Source organism: Aethalodelphis obliquidens, unplaced genomic scaffold (assembly GCF_003676395.1).
Source record: "Aethalodelphis obliquidens isolate GAN/ISIS:26980383/991018 unplaced genomic scaffold, ASM367639v1 scaffold5, whole genome shotgun sequence".
NCBI classification, from domain to species: domain Eukaryota; kingdom Metazoa; phylum Chordata; class Mammalia; order Artiodactyla; family Delphinidae; genus Aethalodelphis; species Aethalodelphis obliquidens.
In genome coordinates this window covers 18303761-18321137 of record NW_020837949.1, presented here as the reverse complement: position 1 = coordinate 18321137, position 17377 = coordinate 18303761, and the positions used below count along the sequence as shown (strand labels likewise).

Sequence of the window (17377 nt, the reverse complement as noted above, 5' to 3'; positions counted from 1 at the left end):
TTTTTTTCCCCTTTTTCTCTTTTTGTGAGTGTGTATGTGTATGCTTCTGTGTGAGATTTTGTCTGTATAGATTTGCTTTTACGCATTTGTCCTAGGGTTCTGTCTGTCCGTTTTTTTTTTTTTAGTATAGTTTTTAACTCTTGTTATCATTGGTGGATTTGTTTTTTGGTTTGGTTGCTCTCTTCTTTCTTTCTTTCTTTTTTATATTTTTTTATTACTTAAAATTTTTTTATATTTAAAAATTATTTTTTACTTTTTATTTTAATAACTTTATTTCATTTTATTTTATTTTTTCTTTCTCTCTTTCTTTTTTTCTCCCTTTTATTCTGAGCCATGTGGATGACAGGGTCTTGGTGCTCTGGCCGGACGTCAGGCCTGTGCCTCTGAGGTGAGAGAACCAAGCTCAGGACATTGGTCCACCAGAGACCTCCCAGATCCACGTAATATCAAACGGCGAAAGCTCTCCCAGAGATATCCATCTCAACACGAAGACCCAGCTCCATTCAATTACCAGCAAGCTACAGTGCTAGACACCCTATGCCAAAACAACTAGCAAGACAGAAACACACCCCACCCATTAGCAGAGAGGCTGCCTAAAATCATAATGAGGTCACAGACACCCAAAAACACACCACCGAACGTGGACCTGCCCACCAAAAAGACAAGATCCAGCCTCATCCACAGGAACACAGGCACCAGTCCCCTCCACTAGGAAGCTTACACAACCCACTGAACCAACCTTAGCCACTCGGGGCAGACACCAAAAACAACGGGAACTACGAACCTGCAGCCTGAGAAAAGAAGACCCCCAAACAAAGTAAGTTAAGCAAAATGAGAAGAAAGAGAAGCACACAGCAGATGAAGGAACGAGGTAAAAACCCACCAGACCAAACAAATGAAGAGGAAATAAGCAGTCTACCTGAAAAATAAGTGAGAATAATGATAGTAAAGATGATCCAAAATCTTGGAAATAGAATGGAGAAAATAAAAGAAACGTTTAACAAGGGCCTAGAAGAACTAAAGAGCAAACAAACAATGATGAAAACACAATAAATGAAATTTAAAATTCTCTAGAAGGAATCAATAGCAGAATAAGTGAGGCAGAAGAATGGATAAGTGACCTGGAAGATAAAATAGTGGAAATAACTACTGTAGAGCAGAATAAAGAAAAAAGAATGAAAAGAATTGAGGACAGTCTCACAGACCTCTGGGACAACATTAAATGCACCAACATTCGAATTATAGGGGTCCCAGAAGAAGAAGAGAAAAAGAAAGGGTCTGAGAAAATACTTGAAGAGATTATAGTTGAAAACTTCCCTAATATGGGAAAGGAAATACTTAATCAAGTCCAGGAAGCGCAGGGAGTCTGATACAGGATATATCCAAAGAGAAACATGCCAAGACACATATTAATCAAGCTATCAAAAATTAAATACAAAAAAATATATTAAAAGCAGCAAGGGAAAAGCAACAAATAACATACAAGGGAATCCCCATAAGGTCAACAGCTAACCTTTCAGCAGAAACTCTGCAAGGCAGAAGTGGGTGGCAGGACATATTTGAAGTGATGAAAGGGAAAAACCTACAACCAAGATTACTCAACCTAGCAAGGAGCTCATTCAGATTCAACAGAGAAATTAAAACCTTTACAGACAAGCAAAAGCAAAGAGAATTCAGCACCACAACAAATGCTAAAGGAACTTCTCTAGGCAGGAAACACAAGAGAAGGAAAAGAGCTACAATAACAAACCCAAAACAATTAAGAAAATGGTAATAGGAACATACATATCAATAATTATCTTAAATGTAAATGGATTAAATGCTCCAATCAAAAGACATAGACTGGCTGAATGGATACACAAACAAGACCCGTATATATGCTGTCTACAAGAGACCCACTTCAGACCTAGGGACACATACGGACTGAAAGTGAGAGGATGGAAAAAGATACTCCGTGCAAATGGAACTCAAAAGAAAGCTGGAATAGCAATTCTCATATCAGAAAAAATAAACTTTACAACAAAGACTATTACAAGAGACAAAGAAGGACACTACATAATGATGAAGGGATCAATCCAACAAGAAGATATAATAATTGTAAATATTTATGCACCCAACATAGGAGCACATCAATACATAAGGCAAATGCTAACAGCCATAAAAGGGGAAATCGACAGTAACACAATCATAGTAGGGGACTTTAACACCCCAATTTCACCCATGGACAGAGCATCCAAAATGCAAGTAAATAAGGAAACACAAGCTTTAAATGATACATTAAAAAAGATGGACTTAATTGATATTTATGGGACATTGCATCCAAAAATAACAGAATACACTTTCTTCTCAAGTGCTCATGGAACATTCTCCAGGATAGATCATATCTTTGGTCACAAATCAAGCTTTGGTAAATTTAAGAAAATTGAAATCATATCAGGTAGCTTTTTGGACCACAATGCTATGAGACTAGATATCAATTACAGGAAAAAATCTGTAAAAAATACAAACACATGGAGGCTAAACAATACACTACTTAATAACCAAGAGATCACTGAAGAAATCAAAGAGGAAATCAAAAAATACCTAGGGGGCTTCCCTGGTGGCGCAGTGGTTGAGAATCTGCCTGCTAATGCAGGGGACACAGGTTCGAGCCCTGGTCTGGGAAGATCCCACATGCCATGGAGCAACTAGGCCCATGAGCCACAACTACTGAACCTGCACGTTGGAGCCTGTGCTCCACAGCAAGAGAGGCCATGATAGTGAGAGGCCCACGCACCGCAATGAGAGTGGCCCCCACTTGCCACAACTAGAGAAAGCCCTCACACAGAAACGAAGACCCAACCCAGACAAAAATAAATAAATTTTAAAAATACCTAGAAACAAATGACAATGAAAATATGACAACCCAAAACCTATGGGATGCAGCAAAAGCAGTTCTAAGAGGGAAGTTTATAGCAATACAATCCTACCTTAAGAAACAAAAAACATCTCGAATAAACAACCTAACCTCACACCTAATGCAATTAGAGAAACAAGAACAAAAAAACCCTAAGTTAGCAGAAGGAAAGAAATCATAAAGATCAGATCAGAAATAAATGAAAAAGAAATGAAGGAAACAATAGCAAAGATCAATAAAACTAAAAGCTGGTTCTTTGAGAACATAAACAAAATTGATAAACCATTAGCCAGACTCATCAAGAAAAAAAGGGAGAAAACTCAAATCAATAGAATTAGAAATGAAAAAGGAGAAGTAACAACTGACACGGCAGAAATACAAAGGATCATGAGAGATTACTACAAGCAACTATATGCCAATAAAATGGACAACCTGGAAGAAACGGACAAATTCTTAGGAAAGCACAACCTTCTGAGACTGAACCTGGAAGAAACAAAAAATATAAATAGACCAAACACAAGCCCTGAAATTGAGACTGTGATTAAAAATCTTCCAAGAAACAAAAGTACAGGACCAGATGGCTTCACAGGTGAATTCTATCAAACATTTCGAGAAGAGCTAACACCTACCCTTCTCAAACTCTTCCAAAATATAGCAGAGGGAGGAACACTCCCAAACTGATTCTATGAGGCCACAATCACCCTGATACCAAAACCAGACAAAGATGTCACCAAAAAAAGAAAACTACAGGCCAGTATCACTGATGAACATAGATGTAAAAATCCTCAACAAAATACTAGCAAACAGAATCCAACAGCACATTAAAAGGATCACACACAATGATCAAGTGGGGTTTATCCCAGGAATGCAAGGATTCTTCAATATATACAAATCAATCAATGTGATACACCATATTAACAAATTGAAGAATAAAAACCATATGATCATCTCAATAGATGCAGAAAAAGCTTTTGACAAAATTCAACACCCATTTATGATAAAAACCCTTCAGAAGGTAGGCATAGAGGGAACTTACCTCAACATAGTAAAACCCATATATGACACACCCACAGCCAACATTGTTCTCAATGGTGAAAAACTGAAACCATTGCCACTAAGATCAGGAACGAGAAAAGGTTGCCCACTCTCACCACTATTATTCAACATTGTTTTGGAAGTTTTAGCCACAGCAATCAGAGAAGAAAAAGAAATAAAAGGAATCCAAATCAGAAAGAAGTAAAGCTGTCACTCTTTGCAGATGACATGATACTATACATAGAGAATCCTAAAGATGCTACCAGAACTCTACTAGAGCTAATCAATGAATTGGGTAAAGTAGCAGGATACAAAATTAACGCACAGAAATCTCTTGCATTCCTATACACTAATGATGAAAAACCTGGAATGAAATTAAGGAAACACTCCCATTTACCACTGCAACAAAAAGAATAAAATACCTAGGAATAAACCTACCTAAGGAGACAAAACACCTGTATGCAGAAAATTATAAGACACTGATGAAAGAAATTAAAGATGATACCAACAGATGGAGAGATATCCCACATTCTTGGATTGGAAGAATCAATATTGTGAAAATGACTATACTACCCAAAGCAATCTACAGATTCAATCCAATCCCTATCAAACTACCAATGGCATTTTTCACAGAACTAGAACAAAAAATTTCACAATTTGTATGGAAACACAAAAGACCCCAAAAAGCCAAAGCAATCTTGAGAACGAAAAACGGAGCTGGAGGAATCAGGCTCCCTGACTTCAGACTACACTATGAAGCTGCAGTAATCAAGACAGTATGGTACTGGCACAAAAACAGAAGTATAGATCAATGGAACAGGATAGAAAGCCCAGAGATAAACCCATGCACATATGGTCACCTTATTTTTGATAAAGGAGGCAAGAATAAACAATGGAGAAAAGGCAGCCTCTTCAATAAGTGTTGCTGGGAAAACTGGACAGCTACATGTAAAAGAATGAAATTAGAACACTCCCTAACACCATACACAAAATTATACTCAAAATGGATTTAAGATCTAAATGTAAGGCCAGACACTATAAAACTCTTAGAGGAAAACATAGGCAGAACACTCTATGACATAAATCACAGCAAGATCCTTTTTGACCCACCTCCTAGAGAAATGGAAATAAAAACAAAAATAAACAAATGCGACCTAATGAAACTTAAAAGCCTTTGCACAGCAAAGGAAACCATAAACAAGATGAAAAAACAACCCTCAGAATAGGAGAAAATATTTGCAAACGAAGCAACTAACAAAGGATTAATCTCCAAAATTTACATGCAGCTCAATATTAAAGAAACAAACAACCCAATCCAAAAATGGGCAGAAGACCTAAATAGACATTTCTCCAAAGAAGATATACAGATTCCTAACAAACACATGAAAGAATGCTCAACATCACTAACCGTTAGAGAAATGCAAATCAAAACTACAATGAGGTATCACCTCACACCAGTCAGAATGGCCATCATCAAAAAATCTACAAACAACAAATGCTGGAGAGGGTGTGGAGAAAAGGGAACCCTCTTGCACTGTTGGTGGGAATGTAAATTGTTACAGCCACTATGGAGAACAGTATGGAGGTTCCTTAAAAAACTACAAATAGAACTACCATATGACCCAGCAATCCCACTACTGGGCATATACCCTGAGAAAACCGAAATTCAAAAAGAGTCATGTACCAAAATGTTCATTGCAGCTCTATTTACAATAGCCCGGAGATGGAAACAACCTAAGTGCCCATCATCGGATGAATGGATAAAGAAGATGTGGCACATATATACAATGGAATATTACTCAGCCATAAAAAGAAACGAAATTGAGCTATTTGTAATGAGGTGGATAGACCTAGAGTCTGTCATACACAGTGAAGAAAGTCAGAAAGAAAAAGACAAATACCGTATGCTAACACATATATATGGAATTTAAGAAAAAAAAAATGTCATGAAGAACCTAGGGGTAAGGCAGGAATAAAGACGCAGACCTCCTAGAGAACGGACTTGAGGTTATGGGGAGGGGGAAGGGTGAGCTGTGACGGGGCGAGAGAGAGTCATGGACATATACACACTAACAAACATAGTAAGGTAGATAGCTAGTGGGAAGCAGCCGCATGGCACAGGGATATTGGCTCGGTGCTTTGTGACAGCCTGGAGGGGTGGGATAGGGAGGGTGGGAGGGAGGGAGACGCAAGAGGGAAGAGATATGGGAACATATGTATATGTATAACTGGTTCACTTTGTTATAAAGCAGAAACTAACACACTATTGAAAAGCAATTATACCCCAATAAAGATGTTAAAAAAAAAAAAAAAAAAAAGAACTACCATATGACCCAGCAATCCCACTACTGGGCATATACCCTGAGAAAAACCATAATTCAAAAAGAGTCATGTACCACAATGTTCGTTGCAGCTCTATTTACAATAGCCAGGACATGGAAGCAACCTAGGTGTCCATCGACAGATGAATGGATAAAAAAGATGTGGCATATATATACAATGGAATATTACTCAGCCATAAAAAGAAACGAAATTGAACTCTTTGTAGTGAGGTGGATGGATCTAGAGTCTGTCATACAGAGTAAAGTAAGTCAGAAAGAGAAAAACAAATACTGTATGCTAACACATATATATGGAATCTAAAAAAAAAAAAAGGTCATGAAGAACCTAGGGGCAGGACAGGAATAAAGAGGCAGACCTCCTAGAGAATGGACTTGAGGACGTGGGGAGGGGGAAGGATAAGCTGGGACGAAGTGAGAGAGTGGCATGGACATATATACACTACCAAACGTAAAATAGATAGCTGGTGGGAAGCAGCCACATGGCACAGGAGATCAGCTCGTGCTTTGTGACCACCTAGAGGGTGGAATAGGGAGGGTGGGAGGGAGACGCAAGAGGGAGGAGATACGGGGATATATGTATGTGTGTAATTGATTCACTTTGTTATAAAGCAGAAACTAACACACCATTGTAAAGCAATTATACTCCAATAAAGATGTTAAAAAAAAAGAAACAAAAAAAGAAGAAATTTCCTCTCACTGTTGTGAGTGCAGACTGTAGTGGGGACAAGAATGGAACCGGGAGACCTGACGCAAGTCCTGCAGACTTGGTGGGAAGAAGTGTCATAGCTAAACACAGAAACAGGATCGTGTCCGCGTTTGAACTTCTGATCCATTTAAATAACAGAAGACACTGGGGCCCAGTGCAGCTGGGAGCACGCACACTCAAGGGGAGAATTTAATTCTCAGGAGAGATTTAGTTTAGAAACCTAGGAGATGGGAGTATTGGGGTGAAGCCGCTCTGCCTGTTTCTCAGAGTTTCCAGGCTGGGGTTTCCCCCTTGGTAAGCCTCATACTGTCTACATTCAGAATGGGCCTTAACTATTCATCTGAAAAGAATATGCAAATTCTGTGCCCCTGTAACGGTATCTTTTGTGTGATTGAAGACCCCAAATAGTTTAAGTTCTGCCCATAGTTTCTTTGTATTCATTAACTAAACTTAATCTTCATAATTATCCCCTTATGAGGCCCTATTGACAAATGAGGAACTGCAGACCCTGAAAGGTTAAATACTATTGCAAAGTCATCTAGTAATTAACAGCACCCAGATCTACCTGATCCTGAAGCCCAGGCCCCTCCTAAGACACGCAAAGACAGAGTAGTAGAAAGAACTGAACATCCCAACAGATACACTCATCACACAGCCTTGGAGTTTAATTCCAGAGAGAAAATGTGGAAGACAAACATTTCCATGCAAAACCTCTTTCTTTCCTTTGGCTGTTTGATACCCTCTTTCAAAGTGGATTTGAGAGAAACGGTGGAGTGAGTGAAGGAGGCAGGTTTGGAGAAGAAGAGTTTAGAGAGCAGGATAGTGAAGTGTGTGCAGAAGGGGAAGGTCTGGGCGTATTTCTTTACTTCTCACCTACTGTTTCTAAGTGCCTCCCAAGGCGTGGAGGCTAATGGCTTATGAGGACAAAGAAGAGCTACTTGCCTCTTAAAAGCTGTGAAGCTTGTGGGGATCTTCTGGTTTCTGCCACCTCTTCTAGGTGGGGAGTGAGGCCAGGTGAGGGGGTCAGGCTGGGTGGGGGGTTGGGTCCCTGCTGTGGTCCCCAGCAGGCCTGGTTCCCAGAGACTCTCAGCCTTGTCCCACACTACTTCTCCCCACTATTGAGTAGAAGAGCCTTCCCTGGCCACACGGGCTGGGTGGATTTGCTCGGGGAAGCTCCCCCATTTCCAGGTGCCATGGTCTAATGGAGGTTTGGGTGGAGAAAGATGTCAAAGAGAGCCCTGCTGACTGATGACCCTGAGGTGGGTAATGTTCACGTCCAGGGGCCATTCACCAGCTGAGTAATAAAGTCCAAAAGCAGAAACGCTGGCTGAATCCAAATTGCATGTTTGTGACAGAGAGGGCGGTTGGCAGGGAGATGGTGTGGACTTTATTGCTGCTCCCCAAAACCTGAAGGCCATTTTAACTAGCTTCCAAACAGCTTTTGTACTTTTTGGTCTTTGAGTTTGTTCTTATGGCTACACACACCCACCCACGCGTAATCCCATTTTAATGAAATCAGGGGAACATCAAAATCACTACATTGTATCAATGTCTCCTTAAAATGGATATCTCTTGCTTTGTAGTTTATTAATATTTTTAATTATTTAAAGCAAAATTTCCACACACTGTTGTGCTGGTGAATAGAGGTCAAGTTTTTGTGTTTTTTTATTTATTAATTTTTTTATAAAAAGGAAAGCTTGTTTTCCAGTTTTCAAAGTAAGCTGTCAAGGAAGGAAAGGCTGTGACTAGCTTCGAATGTAATATCAGATTCCTGGTATAACTGGATGTGTTTTTCAAAACATACTGCTAATATTTGGAGTGAAGTTATAAATATTTATGGGAGTGAGGGGTGGCAGGAGCCAGGCTAGGGGACTAGTGGGGAAATGAAAGGATATCCAATTAGCTCTGCATGGAAATTAACCGTGTAGTTCTGTAGAAATGGCTGAACTGTTGAGTCACCACATCTAAAAGAAAAATGTCAGTAGCAACCTAAATAACCAAAGTGTTTTTGTATTTGTACGTGTATGTGAGGGACGGTGAACTGGGGAGGCGATCATGAGGCATTGATGGGGAACTCTGGCCTTGACTGAGCTGTTTCAGAGGCTGTGGGCTAGCTGGTCCCAGAGGGAGTAAGGCTCAGAGGATGGGGAAAGAGGATGCAGCTGGCGTGGAAGGAAGGAGATGAAGTGATGCTGTGGGAAAGGGGAGGAGTTGGTTTCCCCCCCGCTAAGATGCAGTAAAGGGTCAAGGGCAGACTTGACGTATCTGAGTGCCAGCTCCCAGTAAAGAACACCTTGGAGAGGGAGTGGGTGGGGGAGGCACGCGCTGAGTTTCCCAGAGAGCTGGAGAGCTTGGAACATGGCAGTCTGGGGACTCCGGAGAAATGATGCTGATGAGCACTTGAAGTGTTCCTAATGGAATTCTTAGTGAATTTGTTTAATCCACATACCTAGCATGTGATTGTCTGTTAAACTGCTTTCTCTACCATATGTATCACTCGAGGTCCCTATAGGAAACAGATGGCATACTCAAATGGGTAATTGAGAAGAGTTTAATAAAGGGACTATTTGCAAAAGTGTGGGCACAGTGTGAGGAAACCACAAGGGATAGTACCTGGGGCTGGGGACAATGTGGGGAGAGCATTGTCACCCCATCACCTGGAGGGGAGGAGAGGAAGCAGTACTGAACCTTGACAGTGGAGAAGACCACTTTGGAAGAGCAGCTTGGAACAACCTATGAGGAGAAACACCAACCTCTCTCTCCCTCCAATTGCCTGCTCTTGACTCCCATTGGCAAATCCCAATTTGAAGTCAGACATGACAGTGTGGCTGGCAAGCCCAAAATCCATAGTCGAGTGGCAGGCTGCAAGTGTGAGTAAGAGTTAACATTGCAGCCTATAGTCCAAAGGCTGAAAAACCAGGGAGAATTTCTATGCTACAATCTGGAGGGAGAATTTCTTCTTTTGCGGGAAACCTCAGTCTTCTCTAAAGACCTTCAACTGGTTGGGTGAGACCCACCCATATTATGGAGGGTGGTCTGCTTTACTTAAAATCAGCTGATTGTAAATGTTAATCCCACCTTAAAAATACTTTACAGCAACATTCAGACAGGTATTTGACCAAATAACTGGTCACCATAGTCTCACCAAGTTGACATATAAAATTAACCATCACAGTTCTCATGGTGGGGCAGGGTGGAAGCAGAGTTACACCGAGGTTCAATTAAGACCTTACTGTTTAAAAATTATTCTCACGTGTGTTGAATTATCTGACCCTCAAAACTATGCAGTGGGACAGGTATTATCATCCATAATTTACAGATTGTGCAACTGAGGCTCAGAGACGTTATTGCCCAAGGACACAGCTGGAAAGTTCTAGAGGCAAGGCTCAAACTCAAGTCTCCTGACTCCAATGCTAGACAGTTTCTAAGTGAGTAGTACAATATTTTAAAGTCCCACTATGAAATCACACAATATCAGGAGTTTACTTCAAAATAATAAAATGGGGGAGCAAGTGAGAGTACGGATGAAATGTGACTGGCCACGTGTTGGTAACTGTTGGGCTGGGTGAGGGGTACTTGGAGGGTCATTGTATTTTTCTCTACACCTTTGGATATGTTTGAGAATTTCCACAATCAAACGTTAAATATTATCTCACAACTTTGTCAGCAGTTTGCTATCTTACAAAGTACATCTATCCACTCAAGCCCCATCATTCATAGCTGTAGGAACCCCAGCCCTTTGAACCTAGCCCTGCTTTTTCCTACTTTGTTTTCGAAGGGCATTCTTTGCCACGGAGTAAGGGAGGTACGGCAGGTGCCTTTGCTGGCAGGTTACACGGAGTATCTTCTGATGACATGACACTTTACCCATGAGCTGACATGCAGGTTATGCCACAGTGTGGTGGTCACAAGCACAGACTCTGCAGCCAGACTGTTTGGGTTTGACCCCTGCCTCTGCCACTTACCAGCTGTGTTCCCTCAACAAGCCACTTAACCTCTCTGACTCAGCTTCACCACCCAAGAAGTAGGACCATGATAGTACCTTCCTCCTCAGTTTAATTACAAGGACTGAAGGAGTTAATATTGCTCAAAGACTTAGACTAGTCTCTGAACACAGTAAGTGCTATGTAAGCGTGTATTGAATAAAACCTACAAAACTCTCTTTCTATGAGAAAGAACTGCTTTTGTCTGCATCTGGTTTTCTGGTGTCTTTGTCTTCCAATGCTGGAAGAGAAAGCAATAAGTAAATCGTTCATTCATCCAATAATTATTGAATGCCTGTTTCATACCTGTTATTATGATGATCATAAAGATGAGGTGTTTGACAACAAGGAACACAATTTAGTTGGGAGAGGCAGACCATTAACTAAATCAATAGCTAACATTTACTAAGACATAGACATTTAGAGAATTGTATGAAGGTTATGCATCATCTCCACAAAATACTCATACACATAAATTATTGGGTATAATTTAACCCTACATACCAGGTTAAGGATCCCTAAAATAAACAATTATAAATAGTATGATAAGTACTAATATAGAAATATGTGCCCGCTTACCTTGCTAGATTAATTTCTCTCCTCTACTCCCCAGTTCTACCATATTGTCTTCTTTCAGTTCTTGAATGAAATGGTTTCTGAAGTCTTGATTGTACACCTTAACTAGAAAATAACAAATAAATAAGCAAAATCTTCTAGGCTCCTGTATCTATATCTATATATAGAGAGAGCGCTATGTATATACTCCAAGGTATGTATATTTATTTATAAATTGTACACATGCATTATCACTGTTAACTAAGATATCGAGATGAGAATTATAAATAGGGCAAGGTTTGCCCTTAACGACAGAGGACGCAAATCCATATTTCAAGAAGGCTTGGTGATAGTTTTGTATTCTTTTGGCAGTTTTCTTGTCAGGTCTGATTAAATCATTGTTTTTATCTCAAAATGTGGTTGACAAAGAGCTTGTATGAGGCAATGTCAGTTCAGAAGAAAATTCTTATTCGTTTGTACTTACATTATTAGCATTACCTTCAATCTGTTCCTTCTTTGCAGGAACCTCTGTAAGCCATGTTTCATTCTGTGAGGGTGGGTTTATCACCTTCGCCTAATATAATGCCTGTTACATAGTAGCTGCTTGAGAAACGTTTGTTGAGTTGGAGGAAGGAGCACGTAGGAAACACAATAAACCCAGACCGGGGGTTGGGAGAAGTTTTCTCAGAGGAGACAGCACCTGAGTTGGTATATAAAGGACAAGCAGGATTTCACTACAGGAAGAAGCTGGAAGCAGCAAGGCGAGGAAGAGCAGAAGGTCACAGGAGGACAGTAGGAGTTATCGTGGTGGGTGAAGGACCTGCAGGGGCCCCCACCTGGCAGCGGCTCCAGCTCTGCACACACAGGACAGAAGGTGAGGCTGGAGGGGAAACGGGGAAATCAGGAGCAGACATGGAGAGCCCTGTGCACTGGCCTTTGAAGGATTTGGCCAGTGGGAAGGTGTCGGAATACAGGTGCAGCAGTGGGGGCCCCGGCTAAGGTGGGTGCAGTGAGGATGAAGAGAAGTGGGCACCGCCAGGTGGGTGGGGAACGATGCCACTAACCAAAAGCGGGCACAGGAAGATCAGCTTGTGTGACGGGCTGGGGATGAGGGCTGCAGGGCTGACCATGCTGAATTTGAGGCACTTGGGACGTAGCCCCAGGCGTAAACCATAGTGGTTAAGATTGCTGGTCTGGGGTCACAGTGTCTTCTCTGATTCAGGGGGAGGGAACCCCAGTCAGAGGGCTGATGGGATGCAAAAATGGGAAGACTCTGCCCCTGTCTTCAGGTGGGTTCCAGTCTGTTGGGGGACGAGATATACACATACATATAGAGAGAGCGCTATGTATATACTCCAAGGTATGTATATTTATTTATAAATTGTACACATGCATTATCACTGTTAACTAAGATATCAAGATTAGGTGGAAAGCGTTAAGAGAGGAACCAGATGGGAATTCATAAGGGAGCTATCGAAAATCACTTCTGGAGGGGCCAGAGGAGGTAGGAATCTGCTTGGAAATGCCCCACGGGGTAAAAGTCGTGATTCGTCCATATTTTGTGGCAGGAGCAGAGGGAAAATGTGGGTGTCTCGTTGACATTAACCTCAAAAAGCTAGTCCTTTAAAACCGAGATTCCACGGTGACTTTTAAAAATAGCCCTTAGTGTGGAGCCTTTTTGAAAGTCTAAATAAATTACATTCGTTGGTTTCCCCTTGTCCACACATTAATCTTCTCAAAGGCTGCAGTGCATTAATCAGGCCTGCTCTCTCCTTCTGGAATCGCCTTTCCCTGCTACGTTCTGCGGATCTGAGGGACCCATCGATTCCACGCCCTGCTCGTGCCAGCGGTGGGAAGGAGCGTGCTCCGCCCATGGGTCTCAGAAGGCCCTGCGGAGTCTCCCCCGTGCTTGGGGTTCCACTGGAATTTTCTGGCCCCCAGACATCAGGGCTCTCTGTGTGACAGGCCACACACTGGCTGAGAGCTGCACAGTTTCACCGCCCCTCCCCCAACCCCTATAAATGTCTTGGGTTAACCCCATCCCTTCCCAGGGATATATTTACATGTAGTTGAATGACTAAGTAATTTGACACTATTTGGCTAGATACCTCCAAACTGCCTGCTTCTATAAATATTCTAGAAGTGGCCCAGCCAAAGCTTCGGAGTCGTGTGGTTCTATGCCTTTCTTCCTCTGCCCAGCCATTGCCATCACCATGACCTAGTGTGCCCTTGACTTGCAGGACAGTCAAGTTGATTTTGGTGCAGTCAGGCAGCCTCCTCTTAGAAGCTTTGGAGCTCCCAGCAGGGTGTCTTCTGAATTATTTTTGTCCCTGTTGATTCTACTTTGCCCCAAATCTGCCACACTTCATGGGTTTCCCAGACTTAGTTGACTGGGCTTTCTCCACGTCTGCAAAATGCAGTATGCCCACACTCCAGCCTCCCCTAATGAGTATGGCCATCTAGCCTGTCTGGGGTCCTGTGACCTGGCTGGTCTGTAAGGGTGCAATTTCAGACAAATGGGGACCAGGACAGGGTCTAGGACCGGTGTTGAGCTCTATGACTGAACGAGGGGCAGCCTACAAGGACTATTCTGGGAGAGTCGTTGAGTTGCAAAGAAGCTCTGAAGCTTTGGGTGGAGGTGGGGGCCTGTTTGCACAGCTTGTCCATAGCTCCTGAGCTGACCATGAGTCAGGAAAGCTGTTGTTTATCTTAAAGGGCCATCTAGAGCAGTGCAGGTCCACATACTCCTAGATCATCCCCAAACTGCAAAGCTGAAACCCATAAGGTTGTCTTCCTTCTTTAGTTAAGAGCCTTGTCCACAGTATTTGAGGAGACGGCCTCATCCCAGGACTGAATTAGGTGCAGCTGGGGTGTCCCTGCCCATCTCAGAGAGGACAAGCTGGCCATGGCTATAGAAGTCCAAAGAGTGTGGGGTTGCCTCCCCTTCACGCCCATCCCCTCTTTGCTGTCTGAAACTTGGCTCCATGTGTCTGACCATGATGGCCAGGCTTCCTCTACCCATTAGCTAGACGGTTATTAAAACAATCTGAAAAATATTGGGTTGGCCAAAAAGTTCATTTGGGTTTTTCTGTAGCATCTTATGGATAAACCTGAACGAAAATTTTGGCCAACCCAGTAGCATCCCTAGACCTCCAAGGCAGCCCTGGCCCTTGGCATTAGAGAGAAATTTTTTGAAATATTTGACTTTAAGTCATTCTTATTCAGCATGACAAGGGGAGAGCTCTGAATCTGAAGAGTTGTTTGAATAATTTCCTGAGTTTATTGTCAGGCAAGATAGGTTGCAGTGGTTGAACTAGATGACATTTAAAGTCCCTTTCAGCTGTGAAAGCCACGTTTCTCACAGGTGGTCAGACAAGTGAGGGACACTTGTGAGGTGGTTGAAAGACCACCGACCTTGACCTGGGAACAGTTAGGATTCCAACAAACTCAGATTCCAAGTCTGGAACAAGTAGGCACCGGAGCGGGGGGACTTTTGCCAGGTAAGTCAACAATTCCCTTCAAGGATTTGGGTTCCAAAATGGGACCTCAGTCCTCGGAGGATACAGGATAAGGTGTTATCCTATTCTTGGATGTGCTGAAGTCCTTGAAACCAAGGCCAGGATTCAGTTGGAGCTGAGGCTCACGGCAAAGGCGTGGCCGGATGAAACAAAGCAGGCGGAATTATTGGAAATGAGGGACCAGGATCAGATAGAGACTAATAGCCAAGGTGATTTGATGCTAGCTACTGGCTATATGCTCTTAAATTTTCCCTCCTTGGGTACAGAATGAAAAAGGTTGAACCTCAAATCTGGTTTGGTGGCCTCAGTTGAAAAACACAAGTGAGTTTCATTTCGTTATTAACGTTAATTTTGTAGAATGAACTTTAAAAACACGGAGAGAGTGATTGAATCTCTGGGAATATCTGCACAGACAGCAAAGCCAGCAGATTGGTATTCAGGGCTGGCTTTTATATCTGTGCCTGGAATCATCCTCTGAGAACATGTAGGTGTGGCTTTTCACACAGACAGCGCAGTGAAGAAGGTGCTTGGCTGGCCGTGCCCGAGAGAGTTATCAGAAATTAATGCAATGCCGGAGATGTGCCGTCAATGAGAGAGGAAAGAAGGACCTCGGGTCACAGTTAAACAATTCAGCAACTAAAGATAGTCTCACCGAGGGGTGTTTCTGTGTCCTGCAAAGGGCTTTGCAGAACACCTCGGAAGGTTTGAACCTAGGGCGCACCGCCCGAGAAACTTCTCTACTATTCATTCCTTTCCTGCTCCCAACTCTTACCGCCTCAGTCCTAAACTTGCCAGCATCTCCCGTCCCATCCCACTCTTGCTGCATCACCACTTTCTATGGGGAGCTTCGGGGAGGGTTGAAGAAGAGTTTGGATCCCCGGTTGGTTTCTGCCGGATCAGCCACTGTCGAGCAGCATTTCTGATCACAGTCTTGTTCTCATCACAAAAATATCAGTTTGGGGGCTTCCCTGGTGGCGCAGTGGTTGAGAGTCTGCCTGCTAATGCAGGGGACACGGGTTTGAGCCCTGGTCTGGGAAGATCCCACACACCGCGGAGCAACTAGGCCCGTGAGCCACAACTACTGAACCTGCACGTCTGGAGCCTGTGCTCCGCAACAAGAGAGGCCACGACAGTGAGAGGCCCGCGCACCGCGATGAAGAGTGGCCCCCGCTTGCCACAACTAGAGAAAGCCCTCGCACAGAAACGAAGACGCAACACAGCCAAAAATAAAAATAAATAAATTAAAAGAAGGCTCAACATTTATATATATATATATATATATACACATCAGTTTTGGCATTCCTGCTCGAGCACCCTCTTCCTTGTCTTGCCTATTTGCTTAGAGCACCATTTCTCACAATGTGCTTTGCGGGAAGTGTGTGTGTGTGTGCATGTGCGTGTGCGTGTGTGTGTGTGTGTGTGTACAGGTTCATATAGTCACCCTCTATTCTTAGCATGCAATGGATGGGGAGGAAGAGAGAGGATTGAAATAACAACCAGATTATTCTTTTCCCCTCTGCTTTACACACCGATGTGTGAGGCTTGAGGCTGAAATGCTGTGCCATAGAGAATGCGTGGGATGCGGGGTGGAACCACCCTGGAGGAGCTGCAGGCCTCATCCACACCTGGACCTGACTTAAAGGACGAGGTTCTGAACTGTATGTTGATGCTGCAGTGGGATGAGACATCTGCAGCTTTGGGGGGAGAGTGAGTATATTTTGCACCTGGATGGCTGTGTCTCGTGGGGCCACAGCTGGTGATGGCACTGGGCAGCCTCCAAGAGGGCGCTTCGTGATCCCTGCCTCCTGGAATTTACAGCCTTGTGTAGTTCCCTCCCACATTATACCACCTATAGGCTGTTGGACCCTGAGCATATATAAAAATGACCCCTTCCCCTATAATTTCTGACCCACAGAAACTGTGAGATAATAAATGTTTGTTTAAAGCTTCCAGTTTGGGGGTAAATGTTTTAGTGCAGCAATAGATGATGAATACACTAGTACATGGGTCTCCTCTCGCTCATCAGCCTCCCATCCCTGTTCCAGGCAGGAAGACACAGAAGGGACCAAAAAAGCAAGTGAGGAGATGCCCTTGTGGGGGAAGGTAGAGGGTTGACAAATGCCCGCTCCTCTCTGCTGGGCAAGAACTACGGATGTGGTTCTCCCTGGCTGCAGAGGAGGCTGGAAATGTGGGGAGCTCGTTTTGCTTTGTTTTTAGGCTGAGAAAACAACAGCCTGGAATTAAAATGACGGTAGAATTAGTAAAGAAGAGAGGGAATGGGTATCGGAAAGGCAACCATACTATATTAAAAGATATTAATTTCTGAGCATGCTACACATTCC

The 17377-nt window shown here is 42.9% G+C and overlaps 1 protein-coding gene across 19 annotated transcripts in view; it reads right to left on the bottom strand.

Moving 5' to 3' along the window:
- The window catches only part of SLC35B4 (solute carrier family 35 member B4), a 179869-nt gene that overhangs the window by 140674 nt on the left and 21818 nt on the right, over window positions 1-17377 (bottom strand). For 12 of the 19 annotated variants that reach the window (XM_027101873.1, XM_027101864.1, XM_027101865.1 and 9 more), the window contains one exon: window positions 11542-12818. The exons of 1 other annotated variant lie outside the window; for it this stretch is intronic. The gene's annotated coding sequence lies outside the window, so the exon portion shown is untranslated. The remainder of the gene's footprint in view (window positions 1-11541; window positions 12819-17377) is intronic. 6 more of the 19 variants (XM_027101874.1, XM_027101877.1, XM_027101880.1 and 3 more) reach the window with 4 other exon arrangements.